This window comes from Dama dama, chromosome 16 (genome assembly GCF_033118175.1).
Source record: "Dama dama isolate Ldn47 chromosome 16, ASM3311817v1, whole genome shotgun sequence".
Taxonomy (NCBI): domain Eukaryota; kingdom Metazoa; phylum Chordata; class Mammalia; order Artiodactyla; family Cervidae; genus Dama; species Dama dama.
Genome location: NC_083696.1, coordinates 35,392,790 through 35,415,479, shown reverse-complemented (window position 1 = coordinate 35,415,479; position 22,690 = coordinate 35,392,790). Strand labels below are relative to the sequence as shown.

Here is a 22,690-nt window from a genome sequence, read left to right as displayed (position 1 = left end):
CTAGAGACAAAAGGCAGGAGGAGGACATGGGTGGAGGTCTGTTCTGAAAAGGCCTTACAGGATCCTGATCCCTTACAATCTATAAATTGGGAAAGTGAGGCCCAGAAAGTCCATGACTCAGGACCTGAAGCCAGACATTCTGATTTCTAAGTAGGTCCCCTTAGAAAGCCTTTGCGCTTCTCTTTGAGATTCAGGAATCGCGGGCTTCCTCCTGGGAGGCTCTTCCAACCCCTACGCATTACCCTCTTGGTGACCCCCGCAGCTTTCCTCCAACCCCCCAGTCAGCCGGGTTCACTTGTTCCATTTGCAGCCCTGCAGATGCGACCAGATGTGGCTCCTAGGGGAAATTAGCTACGTCACCATGACTCCTCCCATTGGCTCGAGGGGTGGGGCGCGGCGCCACGACGTCAGACGCCCAAAGGGGAGGAGCGGTGAGGGGAAGGAGGAGGGAAGTGGGACTTCAACATGGCGGCTGTGGTACTGGCGGTGACTACGGTGACGGTCTGGCCCGGGGCGGGCAGAGTTGGAGGTGGTAGTGTTCGCTCTCCCTAGGGGCCGTCAGGAGCTCAGCAGGGACCGAGCCAGGGAGGCCGGTCGGCGGCAGCACCTTTCGGCTTCTGGCACGGCGGCTGCGGCAATTCAGGTGAGGGGGCCTCGCTGGGGGAGGGAGGAGAGGGGCGGAGTTGGGAGAGGGAGCCGGTACCGGGAGACGGCTGGGGGAGGGACGGGGAGGAAGCTGGAGACTGAGTGGAATGGAGGAGCTGCAGCTCAGGGGGTGTGAGGGCCGGGGGGCCAGAGATGGGTAACTTGGGAAGGATTCTGGGAGAAGGGACAGGGTGAGGGGACCAGCATTCAAGGGGCGGAGGGCAGATGCGATGCGGAAAAATAAGTGAGTTCGGATTAAGGGGACTAATGTTCTGTTGGAAAATAGGCGCAGTACGTAGCTGTCTGGAACGAGAGCTCGGTGGGAAATAGAGGATGTCGGGGAGAGAGGGACGTAGGTTTTAGTAAAGGTGAGTGATGGGGAGTTGAGGGTGAGCTGCGGACCTGAGATACAGATTTAGTTTTCTCTGAGGCGATGAGATTAGGGGGAAAGGGAGGAGACCAGACTCGGGGCGAGTGATCTCTGGGGATATATTCGACATTGCCTGGTCTTCTCCAGGTATGTTAGTCTTGCTGCTTTTGTTTGTTTCTTGGGTAGAGACTTATCTGTCCAGTCCACTTGGGGGTCAGAAACAGTTCCTAATCTTTCTTGTGAAACATGAAGTTATAGTTCATTTATTTGATCTCTAATAGTTATCTCTGACCTTTGTGTTGTTTGCACATGTTCTTGTTTAAAGTGTGGCTAGCCATAAAAATACATTTCATATTAAAGTGAGATAAATTTTTGAGAGTTTTTTAGACTCCATGGAGTGTTGCAAGAACAGATTTGGTAGTTATCTGTTAAGTAGCTTTTGTTCTAACTACACTTAATAGGGCTTCTTTGCTCAGTTCTAATTATTAGTATTTTAGAATTTGGGTAGATATGATGGATATTTTTCTTTAGAATTTTGCCAGATTTGATGATAAGAAAAACAGGGCAGTTAGTCTTTAGTGATAGAGCCTGTTCTTTCTTGTAAGTGTCCCAAACTGAAAGTTAAACTGAAAGTTTCTGTATTATTTTGTAACAAAGAATGTAAAATGTCCGATGTCTAAAAGAATTCCTTTGTCTACATTAACCTACTTTATAAAGTAGGATTTTTTTGGTGTGTTTTTATAGTAGGTTTTTATAAATTAAAGTTGTGTTTCTGATCCATCCTATTCATTCTGTGACTTATTTATTCATTGTTTATTACTGTCTACTTTGTGTTGCATTAATAAGTCATTATAGTTATGGAAATGGGAAAATTAATGTTTCTCTAGTGAGACTGTATCACTGTACAGCTTCATTGGAAGAAATAATGTTTTTTTGAAATGAAGACTAAGGAAGAAAATTATGTAAATATAAGAACTTCCTGAATTTTTCCTTTGTGTGGTATTTGGCTCAATATTTCATCATGACATACTTTTTTTTTTTTTTATCATGACACATTTTTTGTATATCTGAAAGCTTTTCTTTTTCTTTTGAAGAAGACAGTATCCTGATATGATTGTATTAGTTCTGTGATGCCTTCTCATCAGAAGTTGTTAGTTCCCATTTCTTAGGTTGGTAAATATCACTTTATCTTGTGCAACTTTTCTTTCCTATCTCAACTATGGGAAGGTATTTAAAATGAGGATTCCTGAAGTTTAATTCAGTGAAGTTTAATTCAAATTTCTCTGAATTTTTTTCAGCATTATAAATGTATCTTCATTACTGTAGAGTGTGGTTGTCAGTATTATACATTTTTCCTGTTATTTAATTATATTGTTGAATGTTTGAGGTTTTTTCCATATGTAGATTATTTTAAGCATAACCGTTTTTCCCACAGACTAACCAAAGCCAAAAACAAGCTACTATCAGGTCATCGTTACAGGTAATTTTCTTCAGATAGCCCTTCTCAAGAAATGCAAAAGTTAGCACGCAGTACTGTAAGTATTAGGGCTTCCCTGGTGGCCCATTGGTAAAGAATCTGCCTGCCAGTGCAGGAGGCTCCAGTTTGATCCCTGGGTGGGGTAGATCCCCTGGAGAAGAAAACGGCAACCCACTCCAGTATTCTTGCCTGGGAAATCCCGTGGACAGAGGAGCCTAAAGAGCTAGTCCAGGAGGTTGCAAGAGGATCGGACATAGCTTAGTGACTGAACAGCAGCCTCCACCGTTAAGTATTAAATAAGCTTCTTAGAATCAAGAAAACCTTGAATTGAAGCTTGGAAATCAATTGGATTTAGTTTCCCACATAGCATGAGAATCCTTACTTCTGTGTCATGAAGATAACTGAAAATCTGTCCTCTTTTCCAGGATCTAATTTCTTATAGGAAAAGAGCCTTTCAGTAGAGAAAGATATAATCAGGGTGTTGCTTTTCATAGCACACAATGTCTTGTAATATTTGAAAATAATTTGAATGTTAGAATATTATTTTCCTATGAATTGAGAGTTAACATTTCAGATTTCAAAAATTTTAGGTGAGAGCTAGATTTACAAAGGGAATGGGGCTAACCTTGGGTCTGTATTAATAAGCTAGGCATCGTAAACACTTTACATCATCTCACTTTTATTCATAGGATTTGTTTGTGTAGGCAAAGATAGGCTTGATTTTTAGGTATTGAGGAAGCTGAGGATCAGAAATGTTGAGTAACTTAAAGCAAGGTTACTGCTCTAAATTCGTCCAATTTCAGTGTCCTTACTCTGTCTGTTACATCATTTTGCCCCTCTTACATGGTCACAGGGCCACTCCAATTCCTATGAAGTAAATTTAAACTATAAATGTGAGCTTTAAAAGTAATGCCATTTGAAACTACTTGTTCTCATTGAAATAGCATAACCGGAATGATAAATAGTTCATTACAGCTTTAGTCACTTAAGATGTCATCAGTTCTAGGAGGAAATAAATACCTGAATATTTTGTACTTAACAAAATGAACTGTATAAACTGGATAAAGGACTAAAAGGTTTTTATAATTGTAATTGCTGAGTCAGGTCAGACCTGGTTCATCAAGGGCCGAAATTTGTATTTGGCAGTAATCCACTTGTGTTCTCAGAATTTTGGATTGGTCATTGTCAGTTGCTTAATGCTTACTAAACACTTCCAGTGTTTGAGTCACTGAGTTGGTTTATGGTATTTGTGAATCTTGTGGTTTACTGAGTCAAGAGCCAGCAGTGTGTGTTCTGGTTGCCTCACTTCCTCCCCAGCACTTGATATTGTCAGACTTTTAAATTTTTTTCTAATCTTTTGGGTTTGAAAGAGTATCTACTGTGTTTTATTAGCATTTCCTGAAGTTGAGCATCTTTTTTGTATGTCCATTAGCCATTTGTATCTTTGTGATGCGTATGTTCAAGTTCTCTGCCTATTTTTGAGTCTTCTTTTTTTTCCTGATTGATTTTTGAGAGTTCTTTATGTATTTTGTACACTAATTATTTGTTAATTTATGGTTTGAAAATATTCTCTCCCAGTTTATAACTTGTCTTACCATCTCTTCATAGTCTTATGATGAGAAAAGTTCATGGTTTTAATGAACTGAATGAACTTTCCAGACTTTTATGCTTTTTGTATCATATTTAGGAAATCCTCTTCTGCTAGGCATGTTATTTTATTTTATTTTATTTGCATGTTATTTTAATAAGTACTAAAGTTTATGTGTCATGTGGCATCTAATCTGACATTTAGTACCAATATTTGCTTGATGAGAAAGGCCAGGTCTCAGGAGTTGTGCTCGTATTGTATTTGGAGTTTTAAGAACCAGAGGGTTTTTTAAAAATTATTTTTATTTTAAAAATATTTATTTGGCCATGTGGCATGGAGGATATTAATTCCCTGATCAGGGATTGAACCCATGCCCTCTCTAGTGGAAGCTTGGTATCCTAACTGCTGGACCGCAAGGGAAGTCCCAGGCCAGAGGGTTTTAAAAGGGTTTTAAAAGCAACCTGAATTGTACACACAGGTTATATATATTTCCCCAAGCTGGGAAACTTAACAGGTTTGTGAATGACGTATACATTTTATTGGAATTCCTAGGTGCCGCTCATGGTAAAGAACCTGTCTGCCAACGCAGTAGATGTAAGAGAGTCGGGTTTAGTTCCTGGGTTGGGAAGATCCCCTGCAGGAGGGCATAGCAACCCACTCCAGTATTCTTGCCTGGAGAATCCCTTGGACAGAGGAGCCTGGCCGACTCTAGTCCGTAGGGTCGCAAAGAGTCGGACACGACTGAAACAACTAGTGAACACATACATTTTACTAAATGTTAACCGTGTGGTTTGACAGTGAGAGAGTTTTCTTGTGTGGATAACTAATAATGAGTCACTTTTTTTGAGCAGTTGGGATTTCTACTAAAATATGTTCAGAAAGATTTTTTGATGTCTAGTCTGTCTGGTATTGGGTTTTATCAAGAATAACTGTGAATTGTCAAAGAGCTGATTTGGAAACATTTTGGAAGAGTTTTTTTGTCTTTATTTTCAAGTAATATGGTATTATATAATCAGGTGGAATGTAATTACATGGTTAAATAAAAAAGAAATATGTACATTTTCACAGTTAACGAGTTGTTTATATGTGGGGGGTATTTTTTGGGGAGGTGGGATTAATATCATATGTTTATGGTATTTAAATTTCATTGGATACTTTTAAAAGAATGAAATAACTCTTCTTAGTATTGGAGAAACTATTTAAAGTTATGATTTATGACGGGAAATTCCCTAGTGGTCCAGTGGTTAGGACTCTGTGCTTTCACTGCTGAGGGCTCAGATTCAATCCCTGTCAGGAAACTAAGATCCTGCAAGTCATGCAGCACGACCAAAAAAAAGTTATGATGAAAATTGCAAATCAGCTAGAACATACGTGATGGAGGATATAGTTTTTTTATTTTGTTTTTTAAACTGTCTGCCCCGTTCTTTAGGCTCTGTCTCCTATCTACATTAAACTCTTACCTCTTAGGTTATTTTTATTAAAATCTTGAGGGATTTGAATTTCTCTTTTGTGTATTAAAACCTCTTAAAAACTTTTTTCTTTTCATGAGAAAGAACTGTTCTTCTAGGGAGTTGGATGTCCTGATCCTGGCAAAGATCACGTTGAAATATAAAACATCCACCAGGCTTTAATTATACTGCAAATACTGTATAGTGATATACAGTACACCTTTGATATTTGTGAAAGGTATTTCCCTAGATTTTTGAGAGTCCTTGCATAAATACCATACTTTAGAATGTCCCTTATAGTTTATAGAAAAGTATAATAGAAAATTTTTAGTTACCTTCAGGTTTGATGGGTAAGTAGATAAGAAAAACAAACTTAAAGATCTTGATGCTAAATTTCATCTTTGGCTACCTTTAATTCTCAGTCTCTTACTGTTCATTGTTGCTGGATGGCCTATCCTTAACCTTTATTAATTTATTAATAACCTTTTGTTAGATAATAACCTTTATTAATTTATTAATAAATTAACCTTTATTAACCCTTTGGAAACTAAAGGTCAGACTGGCTTTGCTTGTTTTGTGCTGCATCTCATCATCATGGTCTTAGTCCCAGTCCCAGTTCATATCCTCTTTCTCATTTCTTCCTTCACTGGTAAGAATTAGATCTTCCTAATCCTAACATCTTCCTATAGTTGGGAGTGTTAACATTTCCTCTTAGAGTTCATTGGGAAAGGATATGGGCAGTAGCTTCCTTTTTTCCTCCTTCTGGTAGATTATACCTTATGCCACACCATGTATGATAAATGATTCCTTTCTGTGGGTGGAATTCAGAGTCCATTGTTGGATTACAAATTATTAGGTGGCATGAATTTTAGACCTTCCCTGATTGCTCAGTTGGTAAAGAATCCGCCTGCAATGTAGGAGACCCCTGTTCGATTCCTGGTTTGGGAAGATCCACTGGAGAAGGGAAAGACTAAACACTCCAATATTCTGGCCTGGAGAATTCCATGGACTATATAGTCCATGGGGTGGCAAAGAATGGGACATGACTGAACGACTTTCACTTCACTTAGATGTGGAGTGGGTTTTAGGGGTAGCCAGTGAAATCTCAAAAAATTTTCTTCCATCAAAGGTTATTCTATTTCCAAGTGATAATAGCAATAGGAAACTAACCAACCAACCTACCACAAATTTTGTTCTGAAATACTTTAAAATCACTGAAGGTCTTGAATTGTTCATTGATTATTGCTATTCATTCATTCAAATGTCCCATCTGTTTTCTAAAACAGGAAATTCCACCTAGTTCTTATAATTTAATAGGGAATCTAACTTTATCCTTGTAGTAGGTAGTTTTGATAATAATATTTCACTTACCTGGCTTATTCAGAGATCTTAGCATTTTATATAAGCAGAATTTAAAGATAATGGAACATTTCTTTGAAACCCATATGAAAATTATTGGAAGATTATTAAATGAGTCTTTTATAAATGTAATTATATAATGCAGCCAGTAATAATGTATGACTTACTCTGTAATAACATAGGTCTTACTCCAAATGTCTCTAGGAAGCTATACATTTTGAGTTATGTTTAAAAAAAGAATGGTTTTGGTTTGTATGTATTGCTGACAGAATTTAGTGGAAGAGTACATGTTACGGTAACAGGCTTATTTCATTTAGTGGATAAGAAATTATATTTAGGCAGAATTCTAGTTTGAAATGTTCTTGGTCTGTCCAATATGATAGCCACATAGTGGAGATATAAAACATTTTTATCATTGTGAAAAGTTCTTTTAAACTGTTCCCGATCGTTAAATTTTATTGTTCATGTAGATCACCTGGAGATTGTGGTAAAATGTAGATTCTGATTCAGTAGTTGTGGGTAGGTTTATGATTGTGCATTTTTAAAGAAATTCTCAGCTTATGTTGATGGCCCAAGGATCATACTTTGAATAGTAAACTTTTGAATTTACTATAATGTGAGGTTGATTTGGGACATTTTATGAGATTTTTAAAAAAATTATTATAAGGTTTTTAATTAGTGTCTTTTGCCTGGAGAGATTATATTGCAATGAAGAGAACTCTAGAGTGAGTTTAAAGGTCTAAAGTTGTAGTTCCAGGTTTCCTTTTTAAAAACTAACCATCTCTTTCAGACTTGAACTTTTTAGTTTGTGAAACAAGAATATGAATACTTGCTTATATCTCATAGAATGTAAGGTTTGGATAAGATGATGTATGTGATGGTATTTTCAAAACTAAGTAAGACTTCAACATATAGTTTTGAAAATTATGTAAAGTTTTTAACATGTACTTCATTAGAAGCATACTTTTTCACTGTCAGCTAATATCCTTATTTTCTAAAGGTAATATACTACATTTTATCCAGCAATTCTCAGTAAGTTTTACTTATTCTTTTATGCTTAATGTTTGTCTTTTTGCATTTTTCTTTTAATAGTCTATTTACGTGATTTTTGGCTGTGCTGGGTCTTCGTTGTTATGCGTGGACTTTTCTCTGGTTGTGACTAGAGGGGGCTGCTCCTTAATTGTGGTGCAAGGGCTTTTTGTTGCAGTGGCTTCTCCTGTTGTAGAGCATGGGCTTCAGTGGTTGTGGCACATGGGCTTAGTTGCCTTATGGCATGTGGAATCTTCCCAGACCAGGGATTGAACCTGCGTCCCCTGCATTGGCAGGCGGTTCCCAAGCTGGACCACCAGAGAACGTCCCCCATTAGAATTAATTTCAATGAGGTGTTTTGTCCTGTTATAGCTGCCACTTAGAGAAGTGTGTGTGTGTGTGTGTGTGTGTGTGTTTAGTCGCTAAGTCATATCTGACTCTTTGTGACCTCATGGACTTCAGCACACCAGGCCTCCCTGTCCTTCACCATTTCTTTAAGTTTGACCAAGTTCATGTCCATTGCATCAGTGATGCCACCCAGCCATCTCATCCTCTGACACCCTCTTCTCCTGCCCTCAATCTTTCCCAGCATCAGGGACTTTTCCAGTGAATCGGCTCTTTGTATCAGGTGGCCAAATATTGGAGCTTCAGCATCAGTTGTTCCACCTCTCACGTCTGTATATGACTACTGGAAGAACCATAGCTTTGACTATATGAACCCTTGTGGGCAAAGTACTTAGAGAAGTATCAGGCAGTAATAGTAGGTACACCTTAAACAGATGTTGAATGAATGAGACATATAAGTCTGAGAAATTAATTGCCTTTTGTTGCGACCAGGCAGGGATATTTTTTTAAATCAACAAAAGTTGATTGGGAACGAGCTTTAAGTGGGGAACAAAGGGTCGGGAAGATTCCCTGGAGAAGGAAATGATTCCCCACTCCAGTTTTTGCCTGAGGAATCCCAAGAACAGAGGAGCCTGGCAGGCTACAGTCCATGAGGTTGCAAAAAGTCAGACATGACTAAGTGACTAACACACACACACACACACAAGTAATTATTTAGCTAGTTTTTCCATTGGGGGGAAAATGAAAGCCAGATAACATACCTCTTCACTTTAGAATTCTATTTGTATATTCCTGTGTTTTCTTACTGTGCCCTTTTGACCCGTTTTAGTTAATTGTGTACAATTTCTTGTGGGTATCCTTTTAACAAGATTTAACAGCATTTTTGCTGTCTCATTTATTTTCAGAAATATTTTAAATTATAGACATTTTACACTAGAATGTTACATAACTTTTAAAAAAAAATGAGGACATTTTTCTTCATAAATATACTACTGTTAACCATGCCCAACCATCTATGGTAAACAGTGTTTCTCTTTTTTTTTCTTTGGCCACACCACATAGCTTGTGGGATCTTAGTTCCCTGACCAGGGATTGAACCTGGGCTTTGGCAGTGAAAGTGCTGAGTCCCAACCACTGGACCCCCAGGGAACTCCCAACAATAATTTCATATTATCATATTATAGCAGTACTTACTTACATTTCCTCACTTGTCCCCTGAATGTCTTTTATGAGTTCACAGTGCAATTCTGACACTACCTAGAATTAGGTTAATGGGCTTCCCTGGTTGCACAGTGGTAAAGAATCCACCTGCCAATGCAGGATACGTGAGTTTGATCCCTGGGTTGGGAAGATCCCCTTGTGGAGGTAATGGCAACCTGCTCTTGTATTCTTGCCTGAAAAGTCCCATGGACAGAGGAGCCTGGCAGGCTACAGTCCAGAGGGTTGCAGAGTCAGACATAACCGAGGGACTAAAGCACGCACGCACGCACACATCAGTTCAGTTCAGTCGCTCAGTCGTGTCCAACTCTTTGCGACCCCATGAATCGCAGCACGCCAGGCCTCCCTGTCCATCACCAGCTCCCGGAGTTTATTCAAACTCATGCCCATTGAGTCAGTGATGCCATCCAGCCATCTCATCCTCTGTCGTCCCCTTCTCCTCCTGCCCCCAATCGCTCCCAGCATCAGGGTCTTTTCCAATGAGTCAACTCTTCGCATGAGGTGGCCAAAGTACTGGAGTTTCAGCTTCAGCATCAATCCTTCCAATGAACACCCAGGACAGGTTAAAGGCATAGTCATTCAGAAGACTGGCCTCAGATAGCAGCCACAAGTTCAAGGGTTCCCAGAACATTTTGAAACAACTGGCTACAAATTTAGAGGTTCCCAAGCAGCCCTCAGGTTAGATAATTTGCTACAATGCCTTACAGAACTCAGAAAAGCACTATATTTTATGATTACAGATTTGTTATAGCAAAAAGTATACAAATCAGAACTAGTCAGAAGATGCCATAGGGTGAAACCTGGGAAGGTCCGAAATATGAAAATGACTCTCCCAGTGGAATCAGGATGTGTCACCCTCCTGACACGTCATTGTGTCACCAGATCCACAGAACATTGTTAACCAGGGAAGCTCAGCAGAGTTTGTGTCCAGATTTCATTTTATTGACTTATTACTTAGGCATGATTCATTGGCCACGAGGTTGAATTTGATCTTCATCCCTGCTCTTCCCCTCCCTGAAGGTTGAACATATTACATGGCTTAAAATCACATGATTTGTCTTTATGGTATGGTCATCCTCTGTCCTAAGTCATCTTGTTAGCATAAACTATCAAGTATGGTCTAGGGCCCACCAAGAAAAACAAAGATTTTTGTATCACTTGGGAAATTCCAAGGATTTAGAGGATACCTCCAAGAACCAGGGGCTTCCCTTGTGGTTTAGCTGGTAAAGAATCCGCCTGCAATGTGGGAGACCTGGGTTTGATCCCTGGATTGGGAAGATCCCCTGGAGAAGGGAGAGGCTACCCCCTCCAGTGTTCTGGCCTGGAGAATTCCATGGACTGTATAGTCCATGGGGTCACGGAGAGTTGGACACTACTGAGCGACTTTAACTTTCAGGCTAACCAAATTCTTTATTGTACAAAATGGTTTGTTCAGGATGGAGGAGCCTGGTAGGCTGCAGTCCACGGGGTCGCTAAGAGTCGGACACGACTGAGCGACTTCACTTTCATTTTTCACTTTCATGCATTGGAGAAGGAAATGGCAACCCACTCCAGTGTTCTTGCCTGGGGAATCCCAGGGACGGGGGAGCCTGGTGGGCTGCCGTCTATGGGGTCGCACAGAGTTGGACACGACTGAAGTGACTTAGCAGCAGCAGCTCCAATAAAACCACTTAAAAAATATCTAAGGGTTCCTTTTTATTTTTTCAGTATTATGGGAATTTAAAAGTGTACCAGAGAGTAAGGAGAAAATGTAATGAGTTCCCATGTGCCCATTGCCTAGCTTGCACAAAGATCAACATTTGACTGATCTTTTTCAAGTCTTTTCTCCTCCCTTTTTTGGGGATTGGGAAGTGCCTGAAATATTTTAAAGCAAATCTCAAACATTCCTATAAATAGATTATTATGTGTTTCTAACTGATAAAACAGTTAACTTTCTTTAAAAAATATAATTATCATGCAATTATCTATTAGTAATTCCTTAATGTAATAACCATCCTATATGAAAATTTCTCTTATTTTCTTAGAAGTGTAACTTTACGGATAGTTTTTTCCATTCATAACTTAGGTCAGGTCCATACTTATCACTTATTTGGTTTTCAGGTCTGTTAAATCTCTTCTGTGATATGGTAATTATCACCTTTTCATTGGAGAAACCAGGCCATTTGTTCTGAAGGTATTCCAAATTTAGGATTTGTCTGTGCATTCTTGTGTTGTCTTTTTTGCTTGTTCCTCTAATTCTTGTAAAGAAAGGGTTAGAAACTTGATTTAATTCATGTTTCTGTTGTCTGGTTGGGGGTAGCAGCCATCATAGAAGTGGTGCTGTGTCCTTCTTTTTACATCCCATCATGAGGTACGTAATGAATGGTTGTCCCACTTTTTGTGATTCTAGTTATGTTCAGATGGTGTCAGTCCCATCCTTCTATTATAAAGCTCCCTGTTAATCTTTACCTAATAATTTAGCATCCATTGATAATACTTACTTGAATCAATTATTTAATTAGAAGTTATGAACTTGTATCATCACGCTTTTTTTTTCATATTTATGTTTATGAGGTGCCATTCTTTGAAGAACTTTCTCTCATCAGCAGAGTTACCCTCAAGTGTAGTTCCCATTGGAAAGGAATGATGAATGCTTAATTCTTTTCTTTTAATTACCAATTTCAAAGTTGGTATAATAGTCATCTCTTAATGGTAGTAGGTTATTTGTGTTTTTTTTTTTTCTGATGATTTTCTATGGATTTTTGAATATCACCATAGACTTGTGGCTTTATAATGTGTTTAAAACAATTATAGTCATTATTTTTGATGCACAAGTTGTTAAAAATTTGGTAGCCTTTTGATATAACCTATAAATCTTTGGAAAATTTCTTATTTTCATGTACAACAAATGGCCCAGGTTTATCTTAGAAGTTCTTTCTCCATATCTGAAAGCAACCATTTCTCAGTGCAGACATACAGATGGCTGTCAGGCACATGAAAAGATGCTCGACATTACTAATCATCAGGGAAATGCAAATCATGGAGAAAAGGGAGCCCTCATGCACTGTTGGTAGGAATATAAATTGTTGCAGCCACTATGGAGAACAGTGTAGAGATTCCCCCAAAAATTAAAAATTGAACTACCATATGATCCAGCAATTTCAGTTCTGAATATTTATCCAAAGAAAGCAAAAACACTAATTAGAAAAGATACATGCGTCCCTGTGTTAATTGCTGCATTATTTACAGTAGCTGAGATATGAAAGCAACCCAGGTGTCCATCAACAGATGAATGGTATGTAGCATACATATATACATATAAGTATGTATATAAAATGAAATACTACTCAGGCATAAAAAAGAGTGAAACCTTGCCATTTGTAACAACATGGATGGACCTAGAGGATATTATGCTAGGTGAAATAAATCAGACAATGACAAATAATGCATGATTTCAGTTATATGAAATCTAAAACACAGAACGAATGATCAAACATAACAAAACAGAAACTATAGATACAGAGAACAAATGGATGGTTGTTGTAAATGAGTTATGAGGATGAAATGTACAGTGTGGGGTACATAGTCGGTAGTTATATAGTGATATATCATAATTAGATTTATCATAGTGATCATTTTGAAATGTATAGAAATACCAAATCACTGTGTGTGTAACAGGAACTAACAGTGTTGTAGGTCAAATATACTTCAAAAACAAACAGACTCATAAAAAAAGAGATTAGATTTGTGACTACAGAAATGAGGAGGGGGTTGGGAATTGGATGAAGGCAGTCAGAAGGTACCACCTTCCAGTTATAAATAAGTAGTAGGATGTAATGTACACTATAATGTAATGAACAGTGCTATATGTTATATATGGAAGTTGTTTAGAAAGTAAATCCTGGGGTCTCATCACGTACACACATGAATTTTTTCTATTTCTTTAATTTTGTATTTATATGAGATGATGGATGTTCACTAAACTTGTGATAATCATTTCATAATACATGTAAGTCAAATCATTATGTTGTATACTTTAAACTTGTACAGTGTTGAAAGTCAATTATACAGTGCTGTATGTCAACTGAATATTTAAAAAACTAAGATCATGGCATCCGGCCCCATTACTTCATGGCAAATAGAGGGGGGAAAGGTTGAAGTAGTGACAGATTTCCTCTTCTTGGGCTCTAAAATCACTGTGGATGGTGACTGCAGCCATGAAGTCAGGAGATGTTTGCTTCTTGCCAGGAAAGCTATGACAAACCTAGACAATATGTTGAGAAGCAGAGACATTACTCTTGACGACAAAGGTCCGTATAGTCAAGGCTATGGTCTTCCCAGTGGTCATGTGTGATTGTGAGAGCTGGACCGTAAAGAAGGTGGAGTGCCGAAGAATTGATGTCTTCGGAACTGTGGTGCTGGACAAGACTCCTTAGAGTCCCTTGGATGGCACGGAGATCAAACCAGTCAATCTTAAGAGAAATCAACCGTGAATACTCGTTGGAAGGACTGATGCTGAAGCTCTAGTATTTTGGTCATCCGATTCAAATAGCTGACTCATTGGAACAGTCCGTGATAAAGATTGAGGGCAGGAGAAGAGGGCGTTAGAGGATGAGATGGCTGGATGGCATCAGCAGTGTAATGGACATGAACTTGGTCAAACTTAAGGAAATGGTGAAGCACAGGTTGGCCTGGCCAGTGCTGCAGTCCATGGGGTCTTGAAGAATCGGGCACGACTGGGTGACTGAATAACAGCAATGTCAGTTATATCTGAGTAAAACTGGAGGGAAAAAGAGTAAGTGCAGAAATGAGATTGAGAGTTCAAAATTTGGATACTAGAGATACTCAATGGTACTGTCCTTATACAAATATTTTTAAAAATTACATGTATTGATTTTTTTAATTTTAAGAATAGTTTTTACTTCTTTAATGTTTTACCTTTTTTTTTCCTCTCACATAAAAAATCTTGGTCCCTTACAATAAATATAATTACTTATTTGCTGTATTGCACGTACAAAAATAGCTTTAAAGTAGTAACGCTGACTTTACTGCTAACAAGAAGAAGTAAAGCCTAAAATCTTTGCAGTTATGTGTGTTCTTACTGCATGTTTTGCTGATATGCACGGTTAGAATGCTGAGTGCTAACAGTGGCTCAGACAGGAAAGAACCCGCCTGCAGTGAGGAGACCCGGATTCAGCCCCTGGGTCGGGAAGACCCCCTGGAGGAGGGAACGGCAACCCACTCCAGGATTCTTGCCTGGAGGTTTGCATGGACAGTGGAGCCTGATGGGCTGCAGTCCACGGGGCCACAGAGTCAGACACTACTGAGTGACACACGCACACACAAAGTCACATGAAATTATTTTTTGTTTGTTGTCACTTTTCTAACTTCATGTACAATTAGGTTTATTTGTTTTAGTTTGTACTCGTTTGAGGGATTTAAAAGTCATATTGTTTGGAATATGAACTACTTTGAAAACTCAGAATACAGAAATATGTAAAAAGAAAAAGTATAAAGGTGAAAAATTCCACTAATGGAAATATCCACTGTTAAAGATATTTGTCTAGCTAACATTTATTAAAAGCATAACATGGATTAAGATTGTTCAAAGTACTTTATATGCATTATCTTCTTTAATCTTTACAGTTACTCAGTGAGGTTGTTGGTATTATTATCCCCATTTTACACATGTTAAATTGTTCAAGGGATACGTAGCTAGTAACTGGCAGAGCTGGAATTTGAACCCTAATCTTTCTTACTCAAAAGCTTACCTTTTTAAAAATCACTGTATATTCTGTTGTCTGTCTTTGTTTTCTGTGCTTCAGTTCAGTCACTCAGTTGTGCCAGGCCTCCCTGTCCATCACCAACTCCCGGAGTTTACCCAAACTCATGTCCATCGAGTCAGTGATGCCATCCAGCCATCTCATCCTCTGTCGCCCCCTTCTCCTCCTCCCTTCAGTGTTTCCCAGCATCAGGGTCTTTTCAAATGAGTCAGCTCTCCCCATCAGGTGGCCAAAATATTGGAGTTTCAGCTTCAACATCAGTCCTTCCAATGAACACTCAGGACTGACCTCCTTTAGGATGGACTGGTTGGATCTCCTTGCAGTCCAAGGGACTCTCGCGAGTCTTCTCCAACACCACAGTTCAAAAGCATCAATTCTTCTGCGCTCAACTTTCTTTGGATGTCCAGCTCTCACATCCACACATGACTACTGGAAAAACCATAGCCTTGACTAGATGGACCTTTGTTGGCAAAATAATATCTCTGCTTTTTAGTATGCTGTCTAAGTTGGTCATAACTTTCCTTCCAAGGAGTAAGCGTCTTTTAATTTCATGGCTGCAGTCACCATCTGCAGTGACTGTGGAGCCCCCAAAAATAAAGTCAGCCACTGTTTCCACTGTTTCTCCATCTATTTGCCATTAAGTGATGGGACCGGATGCCATGATCTTAGTTTTCTGAATGTTGAGCTTTAAACCAACTTTTTCAAGAGGCTCTTTAGTTCTTCTTCACTTTCTGCCATAAGGGTGGTGTCATTTGCATATCTGAGGTTATTGATATTTCTCCTGGTAATCTTGATTCCAGCTTGTGCTTCTTCCAGCCCAGCGTTTCTCATGATGCACTCTGCATATAAGTTGAATAAGCAGGGTGACAATATACAGCCTTGATGTACTCCTTTTCCTGTTTGGAACCAGTCTGTTGTTCCATGTCCAGTTCTAACTGTTGCTTCCTGACCTGCATACAGATTTCTCAAGAGGCAGGTCAGGTGGTCTGGTATTCCCATCTCTTTCAGAATTTTCCAATTTATTGTGATCCACATAGTCAAAGGCTTTGGCATAGTCAGTAAAGCAGAAATAGATGTTTTTCTGGAACTCTCTTGCTTTTTCAATGATCCAGCGGATGTTGGCAATTTGATCTCTGGTTCCTCTGCCTTTTCTAAATCCAGCTTGAACATCTGGAAGTTCACGGTTCTCGTATTGCTGAAGCCTGGCTTGGAGAATTTTGAGCATTACTTTACTAGCGTGTGAGATGAGTGCAATTGTGCAGTAGTTTGAGCATTCTTTGGCATTTCCTTTCTTTGGGATTGGAATGAAAACTGACCTTTTCCAGTCCTCTGGCCACTGCTGAGTTTTCTGTGCTTATAAACATTTAAATTTACATTTCATGCATTTGAGAGTTACTCTCTTAGCAGTGTCTTTTGAGAAGTTTTCAATTTTAATGCTGTATTTTTTCATTTACAATTTGTGCTGTGGTGTTATATCTAAGATGTTAACTAATCACAGGTGTGATTACCTAATCACAGGATGGAAAGATTTTCTATGTTCTCTTCTAGACGTTGTATGGTTTTAGATTTTACAAAGCCTGTAGTCCATTTTTAGTTAATTTTTTAATATGTGGTGTGAGCTATGAATGGAAGTTTTTTTTTTTTTTTTTTTTTTACAGTATAGATATCTATTTGTTCCAGCACCTTTTGTTGAAAAGATTACATTTTCTCTGTTGAATTTGCTCTTGCACATTAAAAATATTTTGTCTGTGTGTATGAGGATCTGATTTTGAATTCTGTTCTATTCTTTTGATCTACTTATCTGTCTGTATGCCATCACACTATCTTGATAACTGTATAATTTTGAAATCAGGAAGTTTCCCAGTGTTATTTTGGCTGTTTAGGCCTTTCACATTTTTCTGTGAATTTTAGAATTAGCTTGTTAGACTATCTACAAAAAGCATGTTAGTGTTTTGTTTGCAGTTATATTGAATCTACAGATCAATTTGGGGAGAATCAATGCCCTAAAAATATTAAGTTAGAACTTGTGAACATGGTATATCTGTCTCTCCATCTATTTAGGTCTTTGCTATAGATTGAAAATTTGTGTATGCCAATATTTGTATGTTGAAACCTAATCCTTAATGTGGTGATGTTTGGAGATTGGGTTTTTGGAAGATAATTAGGTCATGAGGAGGAACCCTCAGGAATGGGATTAGTACCCTATAAAAGAGGTCCCTTACCTCCTTCCATGACCATGTGAGGTTATAGCAAAAAGACAACTATCAACAACTGGGAAGCAGTCTGTAACCAGACACTGAATCTGCTTTTGCCTAGATCTTGAACTTCCAAAGCTTTGAGAACTGTGAAAAATGCATTCCTGTTTTTATAAGTCACCCAGTCTAAAGTATTTTGTTGTCCACTGGAAACAGTGGAAACAGTGGCTGACTTTATTTTCTTGGGCTCCAAAATCACTGCAGATGGTGATTGCAGCCATGAAATTAAAAGACGCTTGTTCCTTAGAAGAAAAGCTATGACCAACCTAGACAGCATATTAAAAAGCAGAGACATTACTTTGCTGACAAAGGTCCGTTTAGTCAAAGCTATGGTTTTTCCAGTAGTCATGTATGGATGTGAGAGTTGGACTATAAAGAAAGCTGAGCTTTGAACAGAAGAATTGATGCTTTTGAACTGTGGTGTTGGAGAAGACTCTTGAGAGTCCCTTGGACTGCAAGGAGGTCCAACCAGTCCATCCTAAAGGAAATCAACCCTGAATATTTATTGGAAGGACTGATATTGAAGCTGAAACTCCAATACTTTGGCTACCTAATGTGAAGAACTGACTCACTGGAAGAGACTCTGATGCTGGGAAAGATTGAAGACAAGAGAAGAAGGGATAACACAGGATGAGATGGTTGGATGGCATCACCAACTCAATGGACATGAGTTTGAGCAAACTCCGGGAGCTGGTGATGGACAGGGAGGCCTGGTGTGCTGCAGTCCATGGGGTCGCAGAGTCGGACACGACTGAATGATTGAACTGAACTGAAACTGTACATGATGATTTTTAACATTTCAGCTTCTGATTGTTCATTGCTGGGATATAAAATGTAATAATTACGTATTAATCTTATGTTCTCTAATCTTGCTAAACTTGTGTATAGTTTACTAGTTCTGTTATTCTTTTGTAGGTTCCACTAGACTTTCTACAGACCTTGCTGTCCAGAATAAGGTTTCATATGTTTATTTTCTCCTTCTTCTTTTTTTTTTTTTTTTTGGTACTGGCTAGAACTTCCAATACAAGATTGAATAAAAGTGATGGAATGTGGACGTCCTTACCTTATTTCTGAACTTAAGAGGAAAGTCTTTTCCGTTAGGTATGATGTAGACTGTAGGCTTTTCTTTTTTTTTTTTTAATATATGCCCTTTATCAAGTTGAGGAAATTCCCTTCTATTCTTCGTTTACTCAGGTTTTCAGGAATGGGTGTTGAATTTTGTCAAATGAACTTTCTGTGTCTCTTGAGATAATTGTATGGTTTTTCTTTATTTGTCAGTATGGTGAATTGCACTGACTAGTGTTTTTTTAGTGTTATTTATATTGAATAATTTTTGGCTATGCTGTGTCTTCATTGCTGCTCAGGCTTTACTCTAATCGTGGTGAGCAGGGGCTTCTCATTGCGGTGGCGTCCCTTGTTGCAGAGCAGAGCCTCTAGGGCGTGTGGGCTTCTGCTGTGGCCTGGGGGCTCAGTAGTTGTGGGTACACCAGCATAGTTGCTCGGTGGCATGTGGGATCTTCCCGGGTCAGGGATTGAACCTGTGTCTCCTGATTTGGCAGGCAGATTCTTTACCTCTGAGCTACCAGGGAAGCCGGTGCACTGATTAAATTTTTAAAAAGATATTCAACCAATTATTTTTAATTATATTCAACCAATACATGCAACCGGTTTTGCATTCCTGGGAAAAACTCAACTTTGTCCCTATATGGTACACTTTTATATGTTGTTGGATTTGAGTTACTAAACTTTTAAGAATTTTTGCATTGATGTTTAGGAGGGATATTGTCCTATCGTTTTCTCTTGGAAGGTCTTGGCTGTTTTTGTATCAAGATAATTTTTTGCCCTATAAACTGATTTGGAAATTATTCCTTCCTCCTTAATATTTTGAAAGAGTGTGTTGAATAGTTGATTTCACCAGTAAAGCCAGCTGGGCCCTGAGTTTTCTTTATAAGATTTTTAACCTCAGATTCAGTTTCTTTGAAAGGTATAGGGCTATTGAGGCTATTTATTTCATTTCGGGTGAGCTTTGGTTGTTTGTGTTTTTTGTGAAATTGGTTCATTTCACCTAAAATGCCAAACTTTTGGCATAAAATTCTGTATTGTATTCTCTTTTGGTCTTTTGAAGTTCTATAGTGATGTTCAGAAGTCTTCCATTCCTGAAATCAGGCGTTTTGTTTTCTTTTACTAAATAGCTTAGCCTGGGGTTTTATCAATTTTATTGACCTTTGCAAAGAATCAACTTTTGGCTTTATTATTTTTTCTCTTCTGTTTTTCTTAATTATTATTTAGAAAAGAATTGACATGTTTAAAATTTGAAATCAGTGGTATTCTGATTTTTAATATGGGTCCAGGCACTGATGGTTTCATTGTGCTCTAGGTAGTTTTCCAGACCACTGTTCTTGCTTACAGTGTTGTCAATATTTCTAATTTTTGTGAAAAGAATATACAGTAGTTGCATTATAGGTAAGTTAACTAGCTTGTACATAGTTGGATAACTTGTACACTATGTTGATAGAGGTCATAAGATTATTGTATTAGGGAATGAGGATTTTTACAACTTACGTTTATGTCTGCCTTAGAAATAGTTCTGTATTATATAAATGCTGCAAATTAAGCAAATTCTTTATGTTTGGAATTTCCTAAATATACTTTTAACAGAAGCTTCCGTTTCTGTAGTACAGCAAACCAATATGTCATATTTGTGACTTTGTAGTTGGAAATTTCAGTTAGACACTGGGATGTTATATTTAAGCAACTTGGGTCCAGTAACCTGGTAGGATTTGTATTTCTATTCAACATGGATATGAAAAGGTAATATTAATATTTTGCTAATGTACAAAGTTCACTTTGTTGACACTTTTATCTGCTGTGATTTTATTTTTTACCCTAAAATAAAATATGCCAGTATTCTCATTCTTTTTATGACTTTTTAAAAATTATGTGATGGTGAGAGGAGAAACTTAATGGGATACTTCTACACTCTTTGGAGGGTGGTAGAGCTTTGGTTATTTTCGAGAGGAGTTTCAAAAGATTTAGTACATATGTATGCTAAAATTATATCTACCTTTTAAAAAAAATCTTTTACCTTTAGAGGGTTTTCTATTTGATTTTCAGGGACTCACAAGTCAATGTAGACATGAATGTACCTTTAGCTTTAGAAGCTACCTTATCACAGTTGCCAATAATTTTGTTATCTTCATTGCCGCATGCAGTAATCTGAAGCAAAATATGTTAGTTGACAGTTTTCAAAGGATGAGGAGCCTTTGTTGATTTTGTTTCCTAGACTTGAAACACACTGTTATCTTTTCCATAACAGTTCCTCACCTGTGTGTTCCCATTTTCTAAAAGGCTTATCTTTTATACTTTTTCTTTTTGGAATTCAGGCTGAAAATTGGTCTTTGAACAGAGGGAGTAAATTTTTTCATGTTAATTGTGATTAAAAATATATTTAGTTTTATTCTTATTCTACATTTTCTGTTTTCCTTCCTTTTTTCTTGTTTTTCAAAATCATTATTCCTTTTGATGAATTTTCTATATTTGACTTCTTTAGTTACTTGAAAGTTGCTTATCTTACTCCTTTTTTCCTGTTGGTTGTTGTTAAAATTTTTATATGTAATTTTTAATACGTTAAATCTATGTGTGCTGCGTATGTGATCTCTACAATAAGACAAGTTTGTTTTACTTCTTCCTTTCCCAGATTTCTCCCATTTTAGGTCATCTCAGATTTCAGTTCCAGATCTATTACTTTTATGTTGGGAGTTACCTTGGACTAGATATATTTTACTGATTTATCTGCCCACTGCTTTTTCTTTCTTTCTAAAAAATATTTATTAGTCTGCATCAGGTCTTAGTTGTGGCACTCGGGATCTTTCATTGCAGTACATGGACTCTAGTTGTGGTGTGAGGGCTCGAGAGCTTGCAATCTCAGAATTCAAGGCTTAGCTGCTCTTTGGCCTGTGGGATCTTAGTTTCCTGAACAGAGATGGAACCCGTGTCCCCTGGATTACAAGGTGAATTCTTAACCATCTTTTCACCAGGGAAGTCCCTGCCCACTGCCTTTTCTGATGTTCCACATTTCACCTACTTTAGATTAATTTTATGCTTTGCTGAATTATTTATCTGGATTCTTCTTTTTTCAGGGAGAAATCAATGAATAGTGAATTTTCAGTCTTTGGATGTTGAAATGTTTTCATTTTGCCAACTCATTTGGATACTAGGATTCTAATTTTAGAACTATATTTTATTTATTATTTATTTTATTTCTTTTTGACTGTGCTGGATCTCTGTTGCTGTGCGGGGCTTTCTCTAGTTGGGGTGAGAGGGAGCTACTCTCTAGTTGCGGTGTGTGGGCTTCTCGTTGCAGAGCGTGGGCTCTAGAGCACCAGCTCAGTGGTTGTGGCACAGGTGCACATTCCACAGGATTGCCCCGTGGCGTGTGGGGTCTTCCTGGAGCAGGGATTGAACCTGTCTCCTGCGTTGACAGGTGGAGTCTTAACTACTGAATCACCAGGGAAATCCTTAGAACTATTCTTAATTAGATTTTTTGAAGATAATAGCTCCATACTTTTATAGCCTCAGCTGTTGATAAAGTTCTTGAGGCTAGTCTTACTTTTTCCTTTGAAGATAACCATAGTCTATCTGGAAGCTATTTTTTAACTCAGATTTTTAAAAATCTGGTGACGATCTAAATTTTTATGATGTGTCTAGATTTCAGTTTTTACGAGTGCATTTTTCTTGGTACTCACCTCTTGATTTGGAAGAGGTGAGTACCGGCTGTTAGAGGTTTTATTTCTCTTTTTCATTATTTCAGTTCTCTCCTGAGAAAGTCTTGTTAGACAGATTTGGGAACTGCTTAAAACCGTTGATCCTGAGCTTGAAACACTTTGATTGTGGTAGTTTTTTCTACCTTCTGTCCTCTTGTGTATTTAGGGCTGCATTTTTAAAAATAGCTTTGTTAGGATATAGTTCATACACCACGAAATTCATTCATTAAAAGTGTACAGTTCAGTGGTTTTTAGTATTTTCACAGTGTGGTAAAACCATCACTGCAGTCTGTTGAAAATGTTCCAGAGAGTTTTCAATACCCTAAAAAGAAGCCTCATGCCTATTAACATTCATTCCCTATTACTCTCTTCCCACAGCCCCTTGCAGCCAGTAATTTACTTTGTTTGTGGATTTGCCTATTTTAGATATT

General features: G+C 38.1%; 1 protein-coding gene across 6 annotated transcripts in view; it reads left to right on the top strand.

The window, feature by feature from the left end:
* The first annotated feature begins 431 nt into the window (after nt 1-431).
* The window catches only part of UBAP1 (ubiquitin associated protein 1), a 65,559-nt gene continuing 43,300 nt past the window's right edge, over nt 432-22,690 (top strand). For 3 of the 6 annotated variants that reach the window (XM_061163801.1, XM_061163802.1, XM_061163795.1), the window contains exon 1: nt 432-643. The gene's annotated coding sequence lies outside the window, so the exon portion shown is untranslated. Of the gene's footprint in view, nt 644-847; nt 1,163-2,109; nt 2,185-18,411; nt 18,453-22,690 lie in introns of those variants that run through there. The other 3 variants (XM_061163799.1, XM_061163796.1, XM_061163798.1) reach the window with 3 other exon arrangements.